Source organism: Erythrolamprus reginae, chromosome 10 (assembly GCF_031021105.1).
Source record: "Erythrolamprus reginae isolate rEryReg1 chromosome 10, rEryReg1.hap1, whole genome shotgun sequence".
NCBI classification, from domain to species: domain Eukaryota; kingdom Metazoa; phylum Chordata; class Lepidosauria; order Squamata; family Dipsadidae; genus Erythrolamprus; species Erythrolamprus reginae.
The window spans coordinates 21,584,280-21,611,903 of NC_091959.1; the positions used below are offsets into that span (position 1 = coordinate 21,584,280).

The window sequence follows — 27,624 nt, forward strand, 5'->3', positions numbered from 1 at the left end:
TGGAAGCCATCCCCCCCCCCCAGCTTCTTAACTGCCACATATTTTAGCCTGCAAAATTAGGAGGGGGTGGTTGGTTGGAGCAGTGGAAGATTTTTTACTCTGGGAATCAAGGACAGTTGCCTGCACCTGGATGGGACTGAGTGGGGATTGTCTCCAGCTGAATGTGAAGATTGGATTGGACCATGTGATGAACCTGGGGTGGGGGAGGGTTGTGAACTTTCAGCTGGGTGGGAAAAACCTGGATGCTTGAAATGTGCCCACATGACCTCTCTAATCAATTGGGACTTTGAGGAACTTCTAGCTTTGGAGTTTTATTTTGTTGGGGGAATTTCTTGGACCCCTGGCAGGTGCTTGCAAAGTTTCAGCTTTTCTAACCAGCCTTTGGTTTGCCTTCAACTTACCATAGGGAGTCAAATAATTAAGTCTTTGCAGAAGCCATTTTAAAACTACAGTCTTCAGACCATGAAATTCAAGTAGACCCTGATTGAGCTTTGGACTGAGCCTTGATAAACTCTAAACTGTGATTAGAGTTAGCTCCAATTAGAAGTTCTGCATCTCTGCTTTTTAAGTGCAGTCTGAGTATACATATTTTCTTTCTCCATGGCTTTGTTTGATCTTTATTATGGTTTCTTCCGAATGGAGCACTTGCCTTCAGTATTGCTTGGAAGACATTGGTTCATCTGTTTTATCTTTCTAGGAAAAAGCTCTCTAACAAGGGCTCATTGCAAAATGTTTAGGGTTATAAACTACCTAATAAAATAGCTAAATTGGGGAACATTTGATAAAGTTTCCCAGGATGAGCACAAGGAAATGAAAGCAAATCTCTGGTGTGCTGGTGCCTGTTTTTTTATTTTTTGCTTAGCTTTCTTTTAAAATGAAAGGAGGTTCCTTTAAATTATAATCCCTGCATCTTGTCAGGTGTTGCTGATTTTAATTCTGATGCTGGCCATGCTGGATTCCTGGGTTCATTTCTGGTGGAGTGATACCCTGGCCAATCCTTCCTTGGTGATGATTTTCTTTCGGTGTTACTGTAGCCAAAGTTCGCTACACTTTTGAAGAAAACAACTGTGGGTGAATGCTTCTCAAGGTAAGGAGGTCCTGGGTGAAATGTTATCCATAATATTACTGAGTTACAATTCTATATTGAAAATAAAAGCTCTCTGAGTAGCAAACAGGCACATTCAAGGTAGCAAATTCCTGAGAACGTTAAGGGAGGAGGAAGCTTAGCCCTGTTTTGAATTGGAAGTAATATTTTCAACCAAACTGCAATCTTTTTCTAATTATGGTTAAAAGCTATACAAAAGAACTGAGAAAGGGAAACATAAAGTTATCTGGCTCGCAGGGAGATCATTAGCAGTAAAGAATAGCGTAATTCTCTACTGCAGTTGCCTCCATATTCCAAACTAAGATGGTTAATCCCTTTTTTATTTTATTTTTGAGTGAACCACAGGGTGCACTTCTAATAGAACACCAGTTGCTTTGGGGGTTGGATACAAAACCTATTTTCTAATAATTAGATCTCTAAATTAGTCTTATTTCAATTTTTAATCCTACTTCTCTCCTTGCTGTAGCAGTCTCCTGTGGCCAAGGGATTTTTTTTATAAAAAAAAAACTTCCCATCTATTTTTTTTTTTAATCAGCCTTATAGCGAGACAATTATCCTTCATACCATTCTCCACTGATTTGTATTTGTGGTCAATTTTTTCAGGTAGGTTTGTACCAGAGGTGGAATTCAGCAGGTTGTGACCAGTCCTGCAGAACCGGTAGTGGAAATTTTGAGTATTTTGGAGAAATGGTAAATACCACCTCTGACTGGCCCCACCCCCATCTATTCTCTGCCTCCTGAGTTCCAGCTGATGTGGAGGAAATGGGAATTTTGCAGTAACCTTCTCCTGAAGTGGGGAGGGAATGGAGATGTTACAGCATCCTTTCCCTGTCATGTCCACGAAGTCACACCACACCCACCAAGCCTCGCCCACAGAACTGGTAGCAAAAAATGTGAATCCCACTACTGCTTTATACAGGGATTTTCCTTTCTCTGCATTGCAAGTTATCTTGAGCCCAATCTTTACCCAGGTTGGGTTTTTATATGTGTACTTCTAGCTTGCTTGGGCTTTGTGGGAAGATGGAACAAAATCCCCAATGCATGTCTTTATTTGTTTGCTTACTTGTTTGTTTGTTTGTTTGTTCGTTCGTTGATTCATTCATTCATACATTCAATTTTTATGCCTCCCTTCTCCTTAGACTCAGGGCGGCTTACAACATGTTAACAATAGCACTTTTTAACAGAGCCAGGCTATTGCCCCCACAATCCAGGTCCTCATTTTACCCACCTCGGAAGGATGGAAGACTGAGTTAACCTTGAGCTGGTGATGAGATTTGAACCGCTAAACTTCAGATCTACAGTCAGCTTCAGTGGCCTGCAGTACAGCACTCTAGCTGCTGCGCCACCCCACCTCGTTATCCCAAAAGTGCTATTCTATTCTATTCCTAGAACTGGATGTATGTGGAAAACAATTGTTAGAAGTAGAGAGGGTGGGAGGGAGGGAGCAGGTTCTTCTTAAGAGGCATGCTACATTAGACCAAAGTCCTAACTTGTCCTGCTTCCCACCGTGGGCAACCATATGTCACCGGAAGGTCCAAAAGCAAGAGACATGTGTTCCCAGCATGCTACTTTTCTTGCTATTATGTTATTCAGTAATTCTGTCACTTCCAACTGTCTGTGATTCAATAGGCAACATTTCTGCAGAATTCAGTGGCTCTGTTTTTCTGAATTCAAGTCTTTTCCTTATATTATCCCTAATAGTATCTGGCTTCTTTCTCAACAAATCAACAGTTCTGTAAAAATGTTGGTTACCTTTTTTTCAAAACTTTATTATCTACATACTGTAGATATACTTTCATGGACCACTGAAAGGAGGAAATGGCTCATCTGCTTTGCCCAAGAGTGTGATAGGCAATAGGATTTTAAGAGGCTGCAAGAAAGAAGGGGGGGGTCAGTAATGGGTTCCTGTGGGGGGACGGCATTCTGGTAGGGAAAAATGGAGCTGCGCACACATGCGAGATTTGACTTCTGTGCATGTGCCGGAAACGAAATCTCTCGTGAGGATGCTCTCACACCTGAAATTTTGCCAATTTTTGCTGAGTTTTTGCTTCCATGAAGCAAAAAAATACCAAAAATTGGTGAAATCTCATGTGTAAGACCATCCGTGCATGAGATTTCACTTCAGGCACATGTGCAGAAACTGAATCTCACACCGACGCATGCACGCCCGCCTGTCAGATGTGTGTGCGCCCATACCAGTCTCCAGGAGTGTCAGAGACAAGGAACCCCTGCCTGGGGGCAATGTATTTTTCAAAGCACCAGAAGGCAGAACAAGAAGCAATGGATATTCCTATCAATCTGATTTAGCTAAAACATTAAGAGAAGTTCCCATTTTCTCTGATCCATGGGATTAGGGGACTAACAACCCCATTCCAATAGGCTACTGGCAAATTTGTAAAAAAAAAGCAAACTCCCTTGCTTGTCCACCATCAGAAGGTCTCTTTGGAGGAGGCCAAAAAGATCTGGATAACATGGGTGTAGAGAAGGGGTGGGCAATTAATTTTGCCATGGGGCCGCGTGAGAAATTGGGATGGTTTTAGAGGGCTGGACTAATATAATTAACTCAGTTCTACCCTCTTCCTTGTTTTCTCTCTCCCAAAACACATACACACAAAGAGCACAAACATCCCCCCTGTTCCTTATTTATTTATTTGCCCCTCCGGTCTCCTCCCCCTCCTCCCTTCACTTCCACACTCGGCTGCCCCTCCCCTGCATTATCACAATAATATTCACTTATGGAACAATAACACCCAATGTGGCATGAAGCTGCCCTCCCGCCTTCCTCCCCTCTGTGTCGGACCACTGCCCCCTTCCCCAGCAGCCCTCCACCCTTGCATCATATCCTCTGGGCGGTTGCCCCCCCCCCCGTCTCGGCTGCCCAGCCTGTTCCTGCCGCAGTTGGGCTGCTGCTGCCGCCGCCCTGAGCCTCTGCAACTGCTCCCCCTCCCAAACCGCTGCCTTTTGTCCGGCACTGCAGAGAGGAGAGAGCCGTGAGGAAGGAGGGATTGTTGCTTTCCTGCAGCAAAACGGGACTAAAAAGGGCGACCCCGATTTGTCCCACGAGAAAGAGAGCCTTGTTGGTGGTTGCTTTTTTCTCCTGCTCATTTGAGGTGCTTGTCCCCCCCCCCCCACTCTATGGCTTCCTCTTCCAGGAAACAGGTCACAGATAGCAGGCGGGCCGGTCAGAGACAGCGGGCGGGCCGGATGCAGCCTGCAGGCCACCCCTTGCCCAGGTCTGGTATAGAGAGTAAAGACCAATGACCTACAATCGGATGAAAGACAGCAGGCAGATCACACCGCACAGTAGAAGCCAGAAAACATGACTTTGGATGTACAGCAAGAAAAGATTCTGTCACCTTCACAGTGGGGTTGATGCTGGGTTGAGGACAACATTGTGCATTCATGTGCTCAAGAAATCTGTCCTTGTGCCACTTCTGCTGGTATTCCATCAACTCCTGCAGCTTTCTTGTTAGCAATATTTTCCAGGCCCCATTTAACTTCAGTTCCAGAATTTCTGGCTATAACTTATTGATCAAACCTTGGTGTGTGTTTTCAATTTGTTGGAGGGTTTGTGTGTGTGTGTTTCATTCTCTAAAATATTTCCCTGTTATATCTATATTTTATATAAAATTAGAAGATTTAAACAAGAAGATAACATACACATATTAATATAGAGTAAGAATGAAAAATATGTTTATCTTTTTTCAGGAAAGATAGCCCTTATTTCTGTAACTTTCTTAAATTGTTAATAAATAATTTACTCAAAAAATGCTGATTATTCCTTCAATAATCAGCAACTAATTATGTTACTGGCAATGTATTTATTAATTTTTACAAATGTATATGCCTCCATCACCTAAAAAGAAGGGATGGATAGATGGATATACAGTGTTACCTCTACCTAAGAACGCCTCTACTTACAAACTTTTCTAGATAAGAACTGGGTGTTCAAGATTTTTTTGTATCTTCTCAAGAACCATTTTTCACTTACAAACCCAAGCCTCCGAAACTGTAACCGGAAAAGGCAGGGAGAAGCCTCTGTGGGCCCTTTCTAGGAATCTCCTGGGAGGAAACAGGACTGGAAAAGGTGGGGAGAAACCTCCATGGGGCCTCTCTAGGAATCTCCTGAGAGGAAACAGGGCCTCCACCCTCCCTGTGGTTTCCCCAATCGTACACATTATTTGCTTTTACATTGATTCCTATGAAAAAAAATTGCTTCTTCTTACAAACTTTTCTGCTTAAGAACCTGGTCACGGAACAAATTAAGTTCGTAAGCAGAGGTACCACTGTATAGGGCTCTAATAAGTATAGATCCAGCAGAGTCTCATTCAGAAATGAATATATGAGGACATACTTTGTATAATTGAAACTGAATTGCATACAAAGTCAAGTGTGATAGAAAGTATTTTGTCCAAGGAATCTGTATTGAAAATATTTGCACAGAATTTTTAATAGGTTGATGTGGAAATTAAATAGAATGGAGATATATGATCAAACGTGAATGAAAAAGGCATGAAATGGATGCATAAAAGTTTATGCATCCCTAGCCTTCTGTTCTGAAAAACACAGCAGATACTGAAAAAATACTTTTTAAAAAGATACTTATTTCTCTTTGAAATAAGATTTGCTCATTACACTTAATATTATTATAAACATAGTATTTAAATCTATGCATTCCAATTATGTTTATGCTACCTCTTTCATAGTCCTTCTTTGGGTGCTATTAAAATACCCTAAATATATATTTAACTATTAAATGTTAAACCAGTTAACAACTTAGCTGTTAAATATGCAAGTGATTGCTTCTAAGCATACACTCACCGATTAATTTCTCATAACAATAAAACTGATTTTGATAGGATGTTCTTACTGACAGGATATTTTCCCCTGTCCTCTTTAATTGCTGTGTTCATATTTTAAATGAAGTGTGCAAGTCAATTGGTTAATTTAGATTTGATAGGATAACTATTGTATGTCCATGCTGAATAACTATTAACAGGTTTTTTTCTGAAGATTTTAGTAAGTTTTCTAATAAGGTATCTTACAAGGGTTTACCTTGAGAAATATGGAGGTAAATTGTTGGCATTTTATTTTCATATCCACTTCTATCCTGCTTCTGGTATTTTATTATCAGGAATTTAATTTCTGAACTCCCAGTGCTGTCAAAAAATATGAATTATTTTTCATATATGAAAAAAAAGTCCCCTTAGTAATATTCTCTAACAAAAGTACCTTTTGCTTGAAATGGAAAAGAATTACTTTTGATTGTAATTTTTAAGACATTAGTATTATTCCTTTTCCCTGGATTATTACTTAAATTAGGCCATGATTATTATAGCTTTCTTCAGTGTAGCCTTCACTCAAAAGTTGTGAAGAAAAATGCAGGTACATATAAAAAATGGGTAAGTTTGAAAATTCAAAATAATTAGCCTGCGTTCTGCACGTATGGTTTATATATTTAAAATTATGACAGAAAAACAAACAAAACCCAGAAAGATTTTTTAAAAATACAATGTCAAAGAGGAAAACCCCCCACATTTTTTTTAAAAAGTGAAAAAATACTACACAATAAAGGTACACTGTATCTTTTTAGCTATAAATGGTTACAATTATATTAAGAAGAATTGCTGCAAAACTGAGTTTTCTGAAATGGACCATGAAACTCCTAAACAGCTGGAAAAAATGATCTAGTGGAAAGAAAAGTCAACCAAAGGAGCAGCATGCAAACAAAAGCAAATAAAACACCCACAAGAGCAAAACAAACTAAACTTTAATTCGTGTGCATTGTTTGATGGACTCTTAAATTGACCACGCCCAGCTAGCCATATCCATCCAGTCACATGACCACCCTGCCACGCCCACCCACCCAGTCTATTCCCCCCCACACACACACTCAGTCTGAGGGACTGTGAACTGACTGCTTAAAGGCTTGTGGACTTCAACTCCCAGAATTCCTCCTCCAGTCATGTTAGATGAGGTAATTAGGAGGCAAAAACAGCCCCATTTTTGTGAAAAACAGGCCATTTTTTGCCTGGTTTTTTTTCCACAAAAATTGAGGCATTTTTGCTCCCTGCAGGTGGGGGCATGGCATCAGGACAGAAAAAAAGTATAAAAGGTGAAAAAAATGTAAAAAGGTATACAAGACACACTGACATTTCCACCCTCTTTTGAGGGGGAAAAAGGTGAGTCTTTTTTGTGGATTCTTTTTCCCATTTTTTTCTCCATATAAGCTTTTCTCAATACATTACAAAATACTTTCTATTCATGTTACGATAAAAACAGTATCTCATTAGTTAATCATGTATAATCCCAAAAAATAAATTTCTAATTCCAAATTATTTACATTTGGTACATATCTAACTCCCAAACTTCGGCCTCTAATTCTGATACTTAGACAACCAGTTTTCTTCAAATTAAATTCACCTTTGACTTCCTTTTAACAATATTCATTCAATATTCATCATAATTATCATCTTACAAATAAATAGACCATCATGCCTAGTCCCCCTTCTTACACATTTTCTTTAAAAACAAAAACCCTTATATAACCTTAGTAAAAGTAAAAAATAAAAAACCCAAATCTACCTATCTAATATTAAAACCAACAAATTTAACAGAGCAAAAAATAATTTACCAATCCAATCTTTTAAATCTTAATTTCTTATATATTTATAACAGAATTAATATCTTCTAACAATCAATTCAGTTACTATTGCAAATTCATATTAACTTTTCTATATTTTCAGTCAATATTCCCCACTCAATTAAATGTTCAACCAATTAGAAAAAGAAAAAGTTGAGTCTTATACTCTGAAAAATATGGTATTTGAATACATCTTTGGAAGAGGATTGAATGCCAAAAATATCTCTCTCCTTCTTGTCATGAAGATATTGGGGATTTGGGGAAGAACTTTAAAATCAGACAGCTCCAAGAAAACAGAAAGATTGGTTTGCCATCTGCATTTCTGGTTTCCTTGGAGAAATGCTGCAGTGCCATCAGCTCAACTGAACCCTGCGGGTGAATTTGTCTTTCAAGCACCAGTTTCATGCTACATGCTTTGAGCGTGAATCTAGTTAGAAAGTGGTTCTTTGCAAATTAATCTTTGCAATCAGGGCTCTTTTCAAAGCTCATTATTTATGGGATAAAATTGTTTATTCCCTGCATACCATCTCATGCTCCCGTCTTCTCTTCCTGGCCTTCAATCTTAGTTCTTTAATTTAATGTATCTGCCAGCAATTGATGACCTTGACCAGTAATGTTTCAACGGCATACATACAAATTCATCTCTGCTAGAAGAAGCTGTGCTTTTAGAAGGAAATATAATCTTCAATGACGTCAGATTGTATTTCCCCATGACAGACAACTGTATGTAAAACAAGTGTTTTCTCTGGGATACTACAGGTGCAGATTCTTCACCCAGGGCTTCCCTTCATCTCCCTCTCATATCACATGTCATTTTCTCCATCCATAATAGGGCATTAATTGATTCTTTCTTGATGCCTTAGGAACTTCCATAGTAAATAAGGCAGAACACCCAATGGTTTTTAACCAGTCTTCTTTTTCTTTTTAAAAAATCAGATTTGCAGATATTAACAAATGATGCCTGGTGCTAGATTTGAAAATTTTCCATTTATAGAATAACAGAGTGGGAAGGGACCTTAGAGATCATCCAGTCCAACCCCTTGCACAAGGACTAGACCCTATACCATTCTGGACAAATGCTTCTCCAATCGTGTCTTAAAATTTTCCCGTGTCGGAGAACTTACAATTTCTGAAGGTAAGCCATTCCACTGATCAATTGTTCTATCAGAAATCCTATTAGTTCTAGGTTGCTTATCTCCTTGGTTAGTATCCATCTATTGCTTGTTCTCCTGCCTTTAGCTGCTTTGGAGAATAGCTTACCCTTTCTACTTTGTGGCAGCCCCTCAAATATTGGGACACTGCTATCATGTCCTTCTTTTAATTAAACTAGACATACAGTACTAATGAAGCCTATCCTAAATTGAAGTGCAAAGCATTTTTGGACTAAGAATCAACTTTCAGAATCCTGCATGATGGCTACACTTGAGAATTTAATGGCAGTGGTGGGGGAGGAAAAGGTCAGATTTAAAATTCTACCAATTTTCATTTCAATTTAAATGTAATTCTACTTAAATATAAGTAAAACAGTCATGCTAACTGCTTCAATCTCATTTAACATGACTATTTAATTATATTTAATATTCCGTTTCTTTGAAACACTACAAGGTTTCAGTCAACTTTGGATATCAAGAATCCCCATTCAGGGCTTATAATGCTATATGCAGTTCAAGGGCTTCAGTTACAATTGCAATGAAATAACAATAGCACTTACATTTATATGCCGCTTTGCAGTGCTTGCATCTTACCTCCAACAATCTGGCTCTTCATTTTACCAACCTGATAAAGATGGAAGGCTGAGTCAATCGTGAGCCAGTCAGGATCGAACTCCTGGCTGCGGGCAGAGTTACCCTGCAATACACCATCCTAACTACTGTGCCACCACAGCTCATATTAAGTAATTATCGATTATTAAATAGCTGTGCCAGAGGTTTCCCCAACTTTGCTAAAGGTCTAAGAAATCATACAAATTTGTACCGCTTAGGGATATTTGTGCTGGTAACTTGGTAAAGCTTAAGGGAATCATTTCTGAAATATGGCAAGTCAAATTTCTCCATAAATAGGCTTGACATCAATTACATATGCTAAAAAAATGAGATAATGCCAAATTGGCAGAAGCATCCAGTTCATGGGTGGGTTCTAATTTATCTCACTGCTGGTTTGCTTCCTCCCGTGCCACGTGGCTGCACCTCGTGGGTGCGCGCATGTACAGTGCCCCAAAAATGTAAATAAACAAATAAAAACAGAGTGGAAAATAAAATGGTGACTCAGGCGCAATGTCAGAAATTTGATTTCTGTGCATGCTCAGAAGAAATAAAACAGAAAAAAAATCATTAAAAAAAAGATGGAGTCCATAGAGAGGCACCGACCAAACTGGTTCTGTGACATCATTGTGACATCACCAGCAGGTTGCTACTGGTTTGGGTGAACTGGTCCAAACTGGGGGGAACCTACCTCTGATCCTGTTCCAGGAACAAAGCAATTCTGAGCATTTAGGAACTTTTATTATCATTCAATTATCTACAGGTTGAACTGAAATTCAGCTGAAAACCCTATTTATGCCCACAAATTGTTTTTAGGGAAAAAATGCAGTCTGGATGGGATGGGGAATGATTTTGGGGTTCCCTTCCCCCCACCTTTCTCGCACTCTCCCTTATTGGAAAAGCTGAGTCATCAATCAAACAAAGTTGCCTTTCTCACAAAACAAGTAAATAGAATTTTTTTAAAAAAGAAATACCGCTTTCTTCACAAACTTGATTTTCTGAACATCTAACTTGTTCCTTTGGGAATGTTGGGGTGCATTTGGAAATGTCTGGCATAGGCGGGGTGGAGGACCACTTTGTTATCCATATTAACATTTAATATTTCCCTACCAAGGTTTCTAAAAGGGGGGGGGGGTGTTATTTATTATTCAATATTTTTTTTCCCATCTGGTATTTCACCTGCTGTCAGCCTTTACAAGTGGTGCATAATCTCCTGGGGGTCTCTCTCTCTCTCTTTTCCTCTTATGAAGGCAGATGATAACTTGGTGCTGTTGAAGACAAATAGAGAGATAGATATGCAACCTTTCATTTTTCCAGTCTGTTGAGTTTATGGACAGGATTACAACATGGCTTATTTTAAAGGAAGATGGATTTTTGCCTTTCACTGACCCATCGTACCTTCAGACAAAATGGCTTTGAAAGATAATTTTTCTTGCCACCTTAAATCTGTTTTCCATGTAATGTTGAGTGGTCCTATATGGCACCAGCTAAATGCCTGTCATTAAGAGTGGCAGCTGGTATGAAAAGAGGGAGGCTGTAAGCACTGTTGCATCATAAGATCAGCCCTGGGAGAAAGCAGGGAATTTATTGTCAGGCTGATAGGGATTTACAGACATATAATATTTTTTTCACGTCCTGGAAGCTTTTTTCCCCCCTGTTTCTTCTTTTCTCCTCCAGAAGACACTTCTGCTTTGTTTATTTATTTGTTTTTAACTACATTTTCAATTTACTTTAGAATTATGATGAAAATGTAATCCTCTTGCAGCTATTTGCTTGGATCATTTAGGTCTTTGAGGGGAGTGGTGCGGTGGCCTACAATGGAGCTCTCGCCTCACAATCAGGAGGCTGTGAGTTCGATCCTAAGTAGAGGTAGATAGTTCTCTTTCTGGGCACTATGTGAATATTTCTACTGAGCAAACCACTGCATTGTTGACAGGAAGGGCATCCAGCCATTTAAATCGTCTGCTAGCTCCATTCAGTTGCCCAAACCCCAACCCACAAGATATTATAGGATTATTAAAAGAAGATGATTTAAATCTTTGAGGATTTTCATAACCAGTGAAGGGCTACCAAAATTTGTACTATCACACTGTGGCCGTGGCTTATGCAGGACACCCTGCATTTTCTTTCAATATCTTTCAGTGCAAATTGGGTGCTCTGGGGTGGAGCTCCATTCTTGCTACCCCACTGCATTCCTTCTGTCTGGGCAGTAGCCCACCCCTGCTCATAACCCAGTGATGGTGAACCTTTTTCAGCTCAGGTGCCAAAGGGTGCATGTGTGCATGATAGTGCATGTGTGAGTGCCCACACCCATAATTCAATGCTCTCCCCCTCATGCACGTGCAAAACCCCCATGCTTCCCTTCCACCTTGGGCTGTTTTTCGCTCTCCCCAGGGTTCAGGAAAGCTCCTGAAGCCTGGGGGTGCCAAAGAATGGTCCAACACAGAACACAGGAGGCTTTCTGGAAGCCTGGGGAGAGCAAAAACAGCTGAAGAGAAGGCTGAAAATCAGCTGGCCAGCACGTGCATGTGTGCTGAAGCTGACATAGGGAAATGCCTTGTGTGTCCTTAAATATGGCTCCGCATGCCACCTGTGGTACATGTGCCATAGGTTTGCCAGCACCATCATAACCCATTATTGCACCCCTATCATCCCAGATAAATATGTTGTCGGAAGAAGGATTAACAGAAAAGAAGGACTAGGGGTGACATGATAGCAGTGTTCTAATGTTTGAGGGCCTGCCATAAAGAAGAAGAGGTCAATATATTTTCCAAAGCATCAGAAGGCAGGACAAGAAGTAATGGATGGAAACTAAACAAGGGGAGAAACAACCTGGAATGAAGGGGAAACTTTCTAACAGAACAATTAACCCATTGGAACAGCTTGCCTTCAGAAGTTATGGTTGCTCCAACACTGGAAGCTTTTAAATAAGACAATGGACTTCTAAAATGGTATAGAGTCACTTGCTTGAGCTGGATGATGGATTAGAAGATCTCCAAGATGCCCTCCAACTCTGTTATTCTGTAAATTTTTAAGCAAGAAAATATGAGTACCCATAAACTCACATTTGCTTGCTTCAAAATCTATCTGTCTGTCTGTCTGTCTGTCTGTCTGTCTGTCTGTCTGTCTGTCTGTCTGTCTATCTATCTATCTATCTATCTATCTATCTATCTATCTATCTATCTATCTATATCCCAAAATTAAAAATAAACTAAGCACTCTTTGTATTGCACAGAGCACTCGTCCAAAAACAACTGGGTAGTCTGTATAATTAACCTTAAGCAGTCATTAAGTACTTAGCTAGCAGCTGTGAAGAAACTTCACACCCTTTCTTCCAACGAAGTGAGATACACACACACATGTTGCTCTACTTTGTTTTCAAAGGCGTGAAAAATCAACAAAGTCCAGAAACCAGCAACACAGGATTCCTGACGAAATGCGATCAGATACTCTTCCACAACGGCCAAACCCACATGCTGCTATTTATAACAACAGCCCTAATTACTGGAGCCCTACCCAAATACAGGTGGCCGCTCTTATCTCCTATAATATGTCCTTACTTGGTCTCTTCTACGCATAATTCTGCGCTTGCGTGGATCCAAAACGTCTTCATCCGAATCAATGGAAGATAAGGGAGATTGACTGCCTGGGCTGTGTGCCAAGCCCCCCTCTGCCGAGTCACTCCCACCTTCCGAGGAAACTAAACTCTGAACTGACTCTGTCAGCAATAACACAGGCCTGTGACATGTTGAAGTTTCCCCTGCATCCACCTCCACATTCCCTGGGGCAGGAGCTGGGCCAGAGCCAACCAAAACACTACCTATCATCTATCTATTTTTGTTAGATTTATGAGCCATCCAACTCCAAAATGAACTCACATGCCTTTAAGCAATCCTCGATATTTGGATCAGAATAGGATAAGAACCATGACCCAGAGATTATATTTAAAGTGATATTACACATTCATAACTTTAGCACCATCTCTTCTCAGCATGTCCTCTCACTTTTTTAAAAAAATATTGGCATAATACTTGAATGTGAATTGGCCCACTTAGTTGGCTTTCCTAATCACTGTTTTAAGTTATAGCCAAGAGGCACATGACCTAAAGGGTGTTAAACTGGTAGCTGGGCCTATATTTATTGTAATAACCCATGTGTAAAACATAATGAGCGCTATTATCTTGTCTTCTCTTCTGTGCAGACTGATGTCATATTTGACAAATAAAAGTATGTAGAGAGACCATTGGTGCTAATACACTTATTGATCTGTTCTAAACTTCCATTATCTCATTGTAAGAAATAGATCTATATGTTCATAATGCCAACTGATATTTATAAATAACCAGTAGGTGGGCCACAGCAATTGATGAATGTTTTTCTTCTTCCCCTGAGGCAAAAGATTCAAGTCAATTGGAATTTCTTCAAAGATTGACAGATCAGGGCAATATTTTTCTTTCAAACTTGGTTCCCATCAAATATTATTCCCCCAGTATTTTAATTTAGATATTTTCCCCCTTAGGATATTGGCTCAGTACAAAATATCTATCACCAGCCTCATCTCAATCTTCTAAGAAAGATCTGAGCCTATGTACAATTTTTTAGAGGACAGAAATGATGGAAAGCTGCAGCCTTGTCTAAAATCAGGAATATTCATCCCCGCCTCACCCAAAAAAGAGAGAGATAAAGCTGGAGCTACCGTAATTGTGATCAGTCTTCAAGACAGGGCAAATATAGAATAGCAATAGCAATAGCATTTAGAATTATATACCGCTTCATAGTGCTTTTACCTCCCTCTCTAAGCAGTTTACAGAACCAGCATACAGGAATTGCCTCTGTATTGCCCCCAATAATCCGGGTCCTCATTTTACCCACCTCAGAAGGATGGAAGGCTGAGTCAACCTTGAGCTGGTGGTGAGATTTGAACAACTGAACTATAGCTAGCAGTTAGGTGAAGTAGCCTGCAGTGCTGTACTCTAACTCTAACCACTGTGCCATCCTGGTTGTAGAATAAAAGAGTTGAAAAGGACCTTGGAGATCTTCTAGTTCAACCTCTTACTATATCATTCTGAACAAATTGCTGTCCACTGTCTTCTTAAAATCCCCCAGTGTTGGAGCATCTACAACTTCTGTTAGTTAATAGCTAATACATACTTAAATACTTAAATAGTTAGTTAACAGCTCTTAGATAACTACTAATTAAATAGTTAGTTAATAGCTAATAGATATTTAAGCCACCCCAGTCCTCGGAGAGGGGCGGCATATAAATCCAATGAAAAATTCAATTCAATTCAATTAATGGTTGTTTGCAATAGATTGCATTTTGGAGAGCATCCACAATAACTTTGAGAAGTTCTAATGTGTGCACTGATTTCACTGATGTGCTTATCCCGAAAATAAATGGATAAGTTAGATAATGGATATGGATAAATATAGAAATACTTTCCTATGTTGTGGTAAACTTGAATTTGCAGACACAATTTTAATGTATCACACACCGTAATAGAAGGTTGTTAAGTTTATGAAATAAATTCTTGTGTTTCAGTGTATCCAAGCATGGAATGCCACTATTGCTCTTGAATAAATGCCAGTGAGAATTGCAGGATGAATAAAATTAAGGTAGAAAACTCTTTTAGGACTGTTCGTCTTCTTGGCAACAATATAGAAATGGGTTTTTTTTATGTTATTAAATTTAGGTACCATCCATCTCACTCTCAGATATTTGCCTTTGAGAGGCCCTTGGTGCCTTCAGAACTTGGTTCTTTGTTCTACCAGACATTTCATTACCAAAACTCATCATCGGTGTTACCACTAGCATTCGTCATGCTACCTACGAAGTTTCATTAATGAAGCATCTGTAAGAAAACAGCCAAGCTCAGAAAGCACCAAGGATCTCTCATTTCAACCCTGAATTACAAATATTCTCCTTTATCAGTAGATTTGAAAAAGCATCTTTGACACAACCATGACATGGATGACTGAGAATCTCCATAGATGTGTCTTCTGAGATGTTTTCTTGACAATCTAACCCTGTACGGCAAGGAATTCTTGCTCCTGTCCCTTTAAGTATTGATCAATCCATTCCTGACCCTACTTAGTCTTTCTTAAAGATCAGCAAAGAGTCTATATCCCACTTACTTCAGTGGAAGAATCTGATTCATTTGCACCTATGGATTTTGAGATCTTACTCCTTGTTAATCTATCATTTTGTTGTATTTTCAAAGGAGAAACTCAAAGGCTACAGTAGATTCCCTCTGGTGCCATTTCCCTTTTAAAATAACAGTGTATAACAATTTACTTTAAATCCTGCCAACTTTCAAGCACTTTCTGATGTTTGAAATCCTTATAGTGCACCGCATATGACAAAAGAAAAACTGGAGGTGGGGAAGAGAGGAAGCGAGATTTGTGTACATACTGTATTTCTGTGGCACCTGCTACAATATTTCTTCCCACAGGTGAAAATGAATGGCAAGTTGTTTAGTTTCAAGCGGCCATTCTGAAAGTCAAACAAGCATTGAATACAATATTTACGGAATCTCTTACACAAAGAATTGTCATGGAGAAAATATCTGTAGCTGTTAGGAGTCTAAACTTCCTGGTGCCCAGTCTTTTCCAGTATACACCAAGTAGAGTTAAGAATGTAAGTCCAGAGTCGCTCTGTAAAGATGGACAGCATACAAAAAATAATAGAATAAATAATTAGTGCTCAACTCAATCAGACTTCTGACCCATTCGGTTCAGCAGTCTGTTCTAACAATGGTCAGCGAACCACACAATGAAGTCCATTTGTCTCCCAACAGATGCCCTTCAGATGTAATCACATGGTATTAAGGTTAATAACCATTGATCTCCATGACCTCCATGAACTGGTGTGACACTTTTTGGAAACCAGCAAAACTGAGAGCCTGGAGGTGCAGTGGTTAGAATACAGTACCATTGCCAGCAGTTTGATCCTAATTGGCTCAAGGTGGACTCAGCCTTCCATCCTTCTGAGGTTGGTAAAATGAGGAGCCAGATTGTTGGGGGCAATATGCTGACTCTGTAAACTGCTTACAGAGGGATGTAAAGCTCTATGAAGCAATATATAAATCTAAGTGACTAAGTCATCTATTGCTATTGATGTCTGGGACCAGACTGCTTGAATTCCAAAGTTTATTTAGATGTATAAAAAATTAATTTATTTTGTCTTCCAGCATTCAATGTTCTTTGATGACCTCTGGTTCTAGTATTTGGGGAAGGAGAACATAGCTGCTCCTTGACTACTTTATCTGTGCTATGAGGGTCTCCCAGAAAGTAATGCACCACACTTTTTTTCTTCAACAATTATTTATTGAACATGATGAAACTTAAACACAAGAAAGAATGATGTTTCTTCTACACTCCCTATTTTTCCACGTAATCTCCATCCCATTCTCCATTGACTCTGGAAGGAGAGTCCATCATGGGTTGTTAACCAATCCTATTGGTAGAGACTGAGTTAATTTAAATAATTAACTGGCACCGCCCCCTTAGCAGCCCCCATGAGCCAGTTTTAAAAACTCAGTCTAAGTGTAGAGACTGTAGTTGTTGTTCTGAGTTATACTTGAGTCTTTATTGTAATAAATTGTGATGTTCAATGCTGTAATCTTTTTTCTCTCTCTTTTCTCTCCCTTTTTATTGCAGGTGAGAGCTTCCAGGAGGGGTCTCTGCCCTCTGCGGGCACCACCCCCATCGATTCTCCTTGGGGACCTCTTCCCTCAGCGGGTACTGCCCCAGGCGAGGAGCACCGCAGCCTAGGGTCACTGACCTCCGAGGTCACACCCGGCTGCGAGCCGAAGGTGGGGGGGTCCGCCCCCCCCCCACTGTGCGGCTCGAGGAACGCGTCTTTTAATGAAAAAGCCGAGGGAAGGCTTGGATGCATTCCAGCGCCTCTCAGCTGTTCGGCGCTGCTTTGAAACTGCCGCCGCCACGCCACTGCCGCCGGTTTTAAAGGTTTTTTTGCTTTCGACAAAGAGAGGCTTGGCGATTAAAGGAACGCAGCGGCTTGGTGTTCCTGACATGACAGCCCCGTGCTAAGGTGTCAAGGGCTGGTGAAGGCGGTATCGCCTCAGGCGCCTCCATTTTGGGAGGCTTCTTCCTGGGGCAAAATAGCGGCAAAGGCAGGAAAGTTCCTCTCCGCTCTGTCAAAGGGCGCGATTGAACTGATCAGGCTATTCTGCGCATGCGCGAGCCTGTCAAGAGCTCCCGATCGCCATTTTCGCTCTGTGAGAGAATCTGACAGGTGCAGTTTGACAGTTCTTGGACTTGCCGAGTGCAGTTTGTGTGAGTACTATGGAGAGCCACACTACTCCGGAGAAAGTGACCTCTCCTTCAACTGTGTCTAAGGATAAGGCCAAGATGCCCAAATCAAAGGACAAGCCCAAGTCTTCCCAGGCCTCCTCATCCTTCCTTAAAGAGGCAGAAAGGCGGATAAAGGCCTTAGAACAGAGGTTAGAGGCAGCACTCCAACCACCCGTGTTGGCTTCTATGTCTTCGCACTTGTCCATGGCCAGGGAAGTGCAACCTACCATGAGGCCTGTTGAGCCCTTTTCTGAGAAGGACTGGTCCCCTGAGAGGCAGTTTGCCATGAACCAGATTCTGCCATCTCCAGGCCACAGTGGGCCTAGGCCAGGCTCTGCATCACACTCGGTGAGGAGCACCCAGGGGCCTTCTGCTACCTTCACACCCACAGCGGCTGGGTTTCGGGCACAGCCAGATGCTTGGCATCAAATGTCCCCTTCAGTGCAGGACTTAATTACCAACGCCTACTCTCAGGGGATGGCGGCGGGGGTGCAACAAGTTACACAGCAACCTCGCACAGTGCAGTCAAAAAACCTGTGGTGTGCACCGCCCCCCTCGGGTTTGGGGTTTTGGGCTGAAGAAGCATACCCTTTAGAGGAAACTGAAAAAGACTATGATCTGTCTGACGATGAGACACCACCAGAACAGCCTGTGGCGGCTGGGCTTTTTAAGGCTTCAACTTTCAGGGTCTTGCTTCACAAGGCCAAGCAAACTGTAGACTTACCAGGTCCTGAAAAATCAACTGACACCACAGATGGGACCAAGCCGTCTACGGTCCTTTTTAAGGAACCCCAGCCCGAGTCAGAGCACATTCCATCCTCTGATATTATTCAGCAAAGTGTGAAAAGACCCTGGCAACACCCAGCTGCAGCTCAGGGCCCCTCTGCTGTAGAAAGAAGATTCTACACATTTGATGAGGAGGTAGAGAAATTACTGGAGTTCCCTCCAATAGATCAGCCAGTCATGCAGCTGATTTCCAAATCCTTAGTGTCCTCAGAGACAGGCGACAGCCTAAAACCTGAGGACAGAAAGGCAGAGGTGTTATTACGCAAAACGCATCAGATGGCGAGCTGGGGATTTAGAGCAGTGGCGGCTGCTTCCTTTTTCACTAGAGCATCGATCGTATGGCTGCAGGAGATGCAGACCAGGCTTGGACCGGATGAGGGTCGATTGCGACAAAATCTTGGAAAGCTGCTGGCGGCAGCAGAATTTTCAGCGGACGCCACTCTGCATGCTGCCAAGTTTTCGGCCAGGAGTATGGCGACCACTCTGTCATCTAGTCGCCTTCTCTGGCTGAGGAGCTGGCCAGCGGATCTGAAGTCCAAATGGAACCTGGCCTCAGCGCCTTTTCAGGGGGATAAGCTTTTTGGGGAAGCGTTGGATCCAGTCCTTGTGGAGGACAAGGACAAGAGGAAGTCCCTCCCCAGAGCTTACAGGCGCCAGGAGCGTCGCTATAATCCCTACCAACGCAGGCAGTCCTTTCGGTGGGACTCCTCTGCTCCAGCGGGTCAAAATACAAGGCCATATTCCCAGGCCCAGTATACTTCTACCACGTTTCGAAGTGATAGAGTGCCCTTCCAGGATCGCCAGAGAGGGTATCAACAAACAAGGCACCCCTTTCGTGGAAACCAGAGGGGCTTCAAGCACCCTAAGTGACTCTGTTCATCGGCCCCTGGGAGGCAAACTTCAGTTTTTCGAGGCCTCCTGGCGGACTACGTCTTCTGACAGGTGGGCATTAGCAACTGTCTCCCAGGGCTTGCGTTTGGAGTTCCTCCAGCCCCCACCCAACCGTTATGTTCAGTGCCCAGTTCAGAGGGACCCCCAGAAGAGGTCACAGCTTCAAAAGAAGATAGCCCATATCTTGGAGATACGGGCAATAGAGGAAGTGCCCAGACACGAAATAGGTACCGGGTTTTATTCAAGGGTCTTCCTTGTACCAAAGACATCGGGAGGGGTCCGAATGATCCTCAGTTTAAAACACCTCAATATCTACATCAGGTATCGGCGATTCCGGATGCATTCTCTTCTAACCATCTTGGCTGCAATCCGGAGGCACGATCTATTGACATCCATAGACTTAAAAGAAGCCTACTTGCATGTGCCAATCCTGCCGGCTCATCGGAGATTTCTCCGGTTCTACCTGGACGGCTCTCACTACCAATACCGGGCAATGCCGTTCGGCCTTTCTTCGGCCCCTCGCACATTTACGAAATTACTCGATGTCCTGACTGCCCAGATCAGGTCTCATGGGATTCGAATCCTAGCGTATCTAGACGACCTTATTATCCTGTCCAAGTCCCCTCAGAGGGCGCTGGAAGATCTGGCAGTCACGAGACAGACACTGGAATCCCATGGGTTCACGATCAACGAAGAAAAAAGTCATCTTCTTCCAACAGCCAAACTGTTACACCTGGGGTCCATGATAGATACTTCCACAGGGACTGTGACTTTATCCCCAGAGAGAATGACAAACATTCGACAATTACTCTTACATCTTCGACACCAGCAACGGGTGCCTCTCGCGTTCCTTTCAAAGGTACTGGGGACCCTGGTTTCAACTATCGGCATTGTGCCTTGGGCTCGTCATCATCTCAGGCCCCTTCAATGGTTCTTTCTTCCATGGCAGAAGGCCAAAATGAGTCACTCACAAAGGTCAGTGCGGCTCCCTTCAGAAGTCAAGGTTTCGTTGAGATGGTGGACTTTGCCAGCCTTGGGCAACAGGTCACTCTTCTGCAACCGGGACCGCCTAATCCTCGCAACGGATGCCAATCTGTCTGGCTGGGGGGCCCACATGGGACTACATATGGCCCAGGGACTTTGGTCTCCGGAAGATCTGAGCCCAATCAACATCAACTATTTGGAGCTCAGGGCAGTCTTCCTTGCTCTTCAAGCTTTTTCTCCTTGGATTCAGGGCAAGCATGTGTTGGTCTTAACCGACAATGTGGCTACCAGGGCCCACTTGAACCATCAAGGGGGAACGAAGTCTCTCCGCCTGATGGTCGAGTCAGCGGCCCTTTTCAACTGGGCCGAGACCCGCTTAGCTTCCCTGTCGGTGGAACACATTGCAGGGACCAGCAACGTTCAGGCAGACTGGCTGAGCAGGTCTACCCTGGACCCCGCAGAGTGGAGACTCGATCCCGGAGTATTTCATCAGATAATTCAACGCTTCGGGACTCCTCTGGTGGACCTTTTCGCGTCACAAGCCAACACGCAACTAGTGAGATTTTATTCCCGGTTCCCAACACTGAGGGCAGAAAGGGTCAACGCCCTCTTGTCTCCATGGCCCAGGGGTCTGTTGTATGCATTTCCCCCAATGTGTCTTCTACAACGGGTACTGGACAAAGTAATCCGGGAGAGAGCCGAGGTCATCATAGTGGCTCCATACTGGCCACACCGGCCGTGGTTCGCAGACCTGGTAGCCCTCTCAGTGTCCCCTCCTTGGAGGATCCCGGATCGGCTTGTCTCCCTCACTCAGGGGTCCATTTGTCACCCGGATCCCCAATGGTTCCAATTAGCCGCCTGGCGTGTGAGCGGGAAAGACTAATGCAGCAACATCTTCCGGACACAGTCATTGCTACTATGCAGGCGGCTCGTCGGCCATCGACAGTGCGGATATACCAGGCAACATGGGCAGTCTTCTGCAGATTTTGTTCTGCCCGCCACTGTGATCCGAAGCAAGCCTCGTTGATTGCAATCCTGGAATTTCTCCAATCGGGAATTGAGCGGGGCTTAGCCCCTAACACCCTAAAAAGGCAAGTGGCTGCCCTTTCAACTATAATCCGTGTGTCAGACTTTCGATCTTTGGCTCACCATCCATGGGTGAGGGATTTCATCAAGGGAGCTATTAACAAGGACGCTCCTCCGGTTCGGAGATTCCCGACATGGGATCTCACCCTAGTGCTACGTGCACTCACGGGACCTCCCTTTGAGCCCATGAGGTCAATTTCATATAGATTCTTATCAATTAAGACATTGTTCTTGGTGGCGATTACATCTGCTCGTAGAGTTTCTGAGCTGTCAGCGCTGTCCGTCAGACCGGACTTGTGTGTGTTCCATCCGGACAGAGTGGTGCTGCGGTTGGACCCTTCGTTTATCCCGAAGGTAAATTCAGATTTTCACAGAAGGCAAGAGCTGGTTCTACCGGACTTCTGCACGCATGGTCAACATCCTTCTGAACTTCGTTGGCACAAGATTGATGTCCGAAGGGCTTTGAAGCTCTATATTAGGAGGACAGCTCCATTTCGGAAGACGGAAAGACTCTTTGTTTCCTTTGCTCAGGCCACGATGGGTCTTGGAGTTTCTTCGCAACCCCTTAGTCGCTGGATTAGGGATTGCATTGCGGAGGCTTATACATCGAGATCTCAATCTCCTCCCGCCGGGGTTATGGCACATTCCACCAGAAGTGCGGCTACTTCGGCGGCTTGGTCAACGCAAGCTTCCTTAGAAGACATTTGTCGTGCAGCAACCTGGGCATCAGCTTCTACATTTATACGCCACTATAAACTGGACTCCTTGGCTTCGGCAGAGGCTTCTTTTGGCAGGCGTGTCTTGCAGCGAGTGTGTGCCACTCCAACGACCTCGGCCCAGCCTTTTCCCTCCCAGGGGATTTGATCTTTGGTATATCCCATGATGGACTCTCCTTCCAGAGTCAATGGAGAAGAACCGTTGTACATACCTGAACGGTCTTCTCAGTGCTCTGGAAGGAGAGTCCATACCCACCCGGCATGGTGTTTGGCCAGGTCGCCGGAGTGTTGGGACTGTTGAAGTTTGTACAGTGTTATGAAGTTAATAACAGTTTCTGGCTTTTACATTGTCTTCGTTTTTAAAACTGGCTCATGGGGGCTGCTAGGGGGGTGGTGCCAGTTAATTATTTAAATTAACTCAGTCTCTACCAATAGGATTGGTTAACAACCCATGATGGACTCTCCTTCCAGAGCACTGAGAAGACCGTTCAGGTATGTACAACGGTTCTTCTATGGCCTTCCTCCAGCGAGACACAAGGGCTTGTATGCCCTGTCGGTACCACTCCTTGTTCTGGTCACAAAGTCATTTCTGCACTGTGCGAATCACCTCTAATGGCTTCACCCTCTGTGCCCAGCGACTAACCGTACTTCTGTCGACTGCAGATTCTCCATAAACTGTACACAAATGGTTGTGAATGTTCCCAACAGTTTCTTCATCCGTAGTGAGAAATTCAATGATGACATGCTGCTTGTAACGTACATCACTTACAGATGCCATTTCGAAACACTGCTGCAGCTACACTATCTGTCTGAAGAAACACAAAATGTATACACGCACTGCTAACAATTCAAATAATGTATATCTAAAGTTTCGTATTCGTACTATTACTGTAGGCTGAGAAAAAATGTGGTGCATTCCTTTCTGGGCGACCCTCGTATGCATAATTTTGTACAATTTAATCATGTCCCTTCTTTTTCACTTCCTTTCTAGACAAAAAAAACCTAAGGATCATAACTTTTCTCATAAGGAAGCTGCTTAGCTCCTTGAACATTTTAGTGGCCCTCCACTTAATCATCTTTAACTCCACTATTTCCTTTGTAGGGTATCATGATCAGAACTACACACAATATGTCAGATGTGATTGCATTATTATATTAGCATCTCATTTTTTCAATATACTCTTCTATAATAATAATAATAATAATAATAATTATTATTATTATTATTATTATTGTTGTTGTTGTTGTTGTTGTTATTATTCTTGTTGTTGTTATTATTATTATTATTATTATTATTATTATTATTATTATTATTTATTAGATTTGTATGCGGCCCCTCTCCGAAGCATGTTCAGTGTTCTATGGCATCATTTGAAAGTAGTATATAAGTCTAACTGCTATTGCTGTTGCTTTTACTCCAGGATCTCTTCCCTTGCCTGTCACTAGTAACTTTGATTCTATTAAATTGTATGAGTGGCTAGCATGTTTGACATTAGTATGCCTCACTTTCCCTCACATTGAATGACATCTGTTATTTTGATGCTCACTCCCCTAATATTCAATGATGCCTTTGGAACTCCTTACAGACCTTGGCTGTTTTATAATGTTGTGAATGACTTTATATCATCAGCAATTCTGGCTACTCCACTAGTACCTCCCAATTTCAAATCCATTCATAAATATGTTAAAAATGACCTGTCCCAGGAATGAACCCTGCTAGTTACAGATATCTATTGTAAAAAAAAAAAAGTCAATTTACCCAGTTAGCTGATGAAGTATAAATCATTGCTTGGCAGAGGTTTCTTGAGATCAATATTGTATTACAGGGAAATGTATTTATTTGAATAATATGGTCCTGAATCATGAAAAAGGCATTATCAATTAATTCAGTGAAGTACTGGGGACTAATGAACTTTTGTGTATCATTACTTATGGTGAAGGGAGATGAAACATCTGACTGATTTGAACTGCTTCTTTGGAAAAAAAGGCACAGAAGCAAGGCAAAAGATTGTCCCAAATGAGATTTAAGGATGGCTGACCCAACTGGAGCCATTAAAGGTGACAAACCATATATTTATTTGTTCATCTTTGCATCTCATTCAGGATCTCTTAAGATATGCTATACTAAGGCTGTACTTCACTGAAATCAATATTTTAAAATTAATATTGCCTTATACATGGCTCTCAATTGACTATATACCTATATTAATCCACTTCAGGTTCTTTTAATCAACAGGAAAGCAAAACAGCATATATATAGATATACAGTTTGCTATAGAAGATGAAAAGTAATTTCTTTTAATGCAGGGAAAAGGCAGGTTCAGAACAATGTGCCAAAACAAAATTAGAGAAATATAACCTTGATAATCTCTTCCTTTCTTTCTAACTTTTCTCAGAGAATTTGAAAAAATATAAGTAAACAAATGCACAGATTAGATCATATTTGTCTCTGATTTGGCCCCAAGTGATATTTGATGGCATCCTTTGGGCTGTTGTACCAAGCTAGGAAGATCTTTTGAATTGGAGTTGAAATAAAAGAGAAAGCAGTTTTTAAATTTGTGCATTAGAATCCAACTACTACAACTACTACTACTACTTCCTCCTCCTCCTCCTCCTCTTCTTCTTCTCCCTCCTCCTCCTTCTCTTCCTCTTCCTCTTCTTCTTCCTCCTCCTCCTCCTCCTCCATTTCCAGTGTGCTGAATAATCATTTCTTTGATACAGACATTTCCAAGTCAGGGCTCAAGTTTCTTACTCTAAATAGATGCCTTTAATTATATTGATGTTAATCAATAAACAAAGATGAGTGGCTAAAATCTCTTATGACTTCATAGCGTCCTGCTGTGCCATTCTTGGCTTGAACCACTTAAAGAGCTAAAATGCTGAGAAAGCAGTTGCTGGAGCAAAAACAGATTAGGAAATAAGTCTGCAGTATTTGTAAATGGCTGCAAATAACCACGAGTAGATGAAACAAGGAAATGTGTGTGTGTGTGGGGGGAAATCTCACCAATACCTAACCAAGAATGTACATCTAGTGACCTCTAAAGTCGTGGGGTTGGGTGTGTGTGGACGTTTGGAATTGTATTTTCAGATTTCGAAGATTCTGTCAATGTAGTTTTACAACAAAGTAAAATCAGCTCATCTGCTTGTCATTCCTATATGGTTTACCTGGTCAACATTAATAATCCAGGCAGTGAAGGACTGCAAAAATTTTTACTACCACACTTTGGGTGTGGTTTATGTAGTGGGTGTGGCTTGCTGGCCATGTGACCAGGGTGGCTTAAAGGTCATGTAACTGACTTAAAGATGCCCAACTTGACGTCACTCACATCAAGGGTTTGGGTTAGAGTTAGGGTGCCTGGCCTCTCCTCACCTCAAACAGATGCAATTTCCCTATGTATTTACTATTACTGAACGTCCAAAATATACTATTTATTTCTATGTGTATATGCCATATGTGCAGTGAAGGGCTACCAAACTTTTTACTACCCCACTGTGGGTGTGGCTTATGTAGGACGCCCTGCATTTTCTTTCAATATCTTTCAATGCAAATTGGGTGCTCTGGGGTGGAGCTCCATTTTTGCTACCCCCCCCCCCAAATCCAGGCAGTAGCCCCCTCGCATATGTGTACATACATATTACACACAGGAACACAAAAATGTACATTATCTACTATATAAAGTGTATTTACACACACACACACACACACACAGAGCTCTTCTAAAGTTATATACATTCAACCTAATTTACTGCGATAAGAAAAACATACCCAGAGCCGACAAAGGGGGGGGGGGGGGGGAGAGAGAGAAAAAATCAAAATTTGTCTATTGGTACTGCATACTTGAGCAAAATTTTTCTACTGGTTCTGCGTACCTGACCGTACTTGTAGGAGCCCATCACTGGATTCAGGTCACAAAGTACTATCTTCCCCCTGCCTCCTATACAGCCCAAGAAACTAGAGAATGTCTCTTCTGAGCTTTTTTCCTTGCCAGCTATCCAGCTGTGGGATGTGCTATCTCTTATCTAACTAATCTCTTGTCAACTTCTTTGTTCAGTCTCTCAAGGTCTTTCTCACATACCATTAGATTTACTAAACATGGTTAGTCACCCAAAGTCCACCTGGGGATAAATATCATGGGATTTAATCCAAGATGCCATTTAGCCCTAGCATTGGAAACCCAGGGCAACATTAAGAATGGCTAGAATGTGGTGGAGAGATGATATGCTCTGAAAATAAGCGCAAGGCTCACATTGCTTCTCCGGAAGCATTGATAGGTAGAGGCGGTTTTCATGGATTGTTTCCAGTCTGAAGATAATTTGGGTGATCACCCCTTTTCCTCAAATTAAATGTTTGCTAACCTCTGCTCTGGATGAATGTTACAAATGCTTTCTTCTCAGATCCTTCCTCTCTTTTCATTGGTGTTGGCAGATCAGTGGTGAAATCCATTTTTTAAACTACTGGTTCTGTGGTTGTGGCTTGGCAGGCGTGGCAGGGGAAGGATACTGCAAAATCTCCATCCCCTTCCCACTCCAGGAAAGCGGCTGCTGTGAGGCTCTCCGAGTCTTCGGAGAGGGGCAGCATACAAGCACCGGCATAATAATCTAATAAATAAATAAATACATAAAGGATACTGCAAAATCTCCATTCCCTTCCCACTCCAGGGAAAGGATACTGCAAAATCTACATTCTCTCCCCACTCCAGGGAAAGGATACTGCAAAATCTACATTCTCTCCCCACTCCAGGGAAAGGATACTGCAAAATCTACATTCCCTTCCCACTCCAGGGGAAGGATACTGCAAAATCCTCATTCCATCCCCACTCTGGAGTCAGCCAGAGGTGGTATTTTCTGGTTCTCCAAACTACTAAAAATTTCCGCTACTGGTTCTCCAGAACCTGTCAGAACCTGCTGGATTACACCCTGTGGCTGATATGTTTGTGAAAGGAGTGGAAGTGACAGAATATGTATCACAGCATCATGCAAACCCCGTGACTTTCTCCAGCCAATGTTGAGATGCAAGTGGGAAGGGTTCACATCCCTTTGTAAGAGTGATGTCATTGTGCATGTCATTTCTTTCTTATTGTAGCTAGCTGCAGAGACATATTTTCTCATGGCGTTAATTGGATAAGACCCAAGACCTGTTCTGAACAGTTGCCTGTGTTATCAGAATGCAAACACACTGCTTCAAAAAACCTCTTTAAAATGTAGCAAAGTATAAATATTTGAAACCCCCTGAAGCTGGCATATGTACTTTTTTTAAAAGCAAGCCCCTTTGATCTGGAATCTATTTTCCAGCACCCATACAAGATTTTTAAAAAATGCTTCCTGTAACACAGAAGG

General features: G+C 42.1%; 1 long non-coding RNA gene across 2 annotated transcripts in view; it reads left to right on the forward strand.

Moving 5' to 3' along the window:
• Positions 1-977: 977 nt before the first annotated feature.
• Positions 978-27,624, forward strand: part of LOC139173155 (uncharacterized) — a 205,717-nt gene continuing 179,070 nt past the window's right edge. The window contains exon 1 of one of the 2 annotated variants that reach the window (XR_011559992.1): positions 978-1,087. This is a non-coding gene — a long non-coding RNA (uncharacterized lncRNA). Of the gene's footprint in view, positions 1,088-22,702; positions 22,780-27,624 lie in introns of those variants that run through there. The other variant, XR_011559991.1, reaches the window with a different exon arrangement.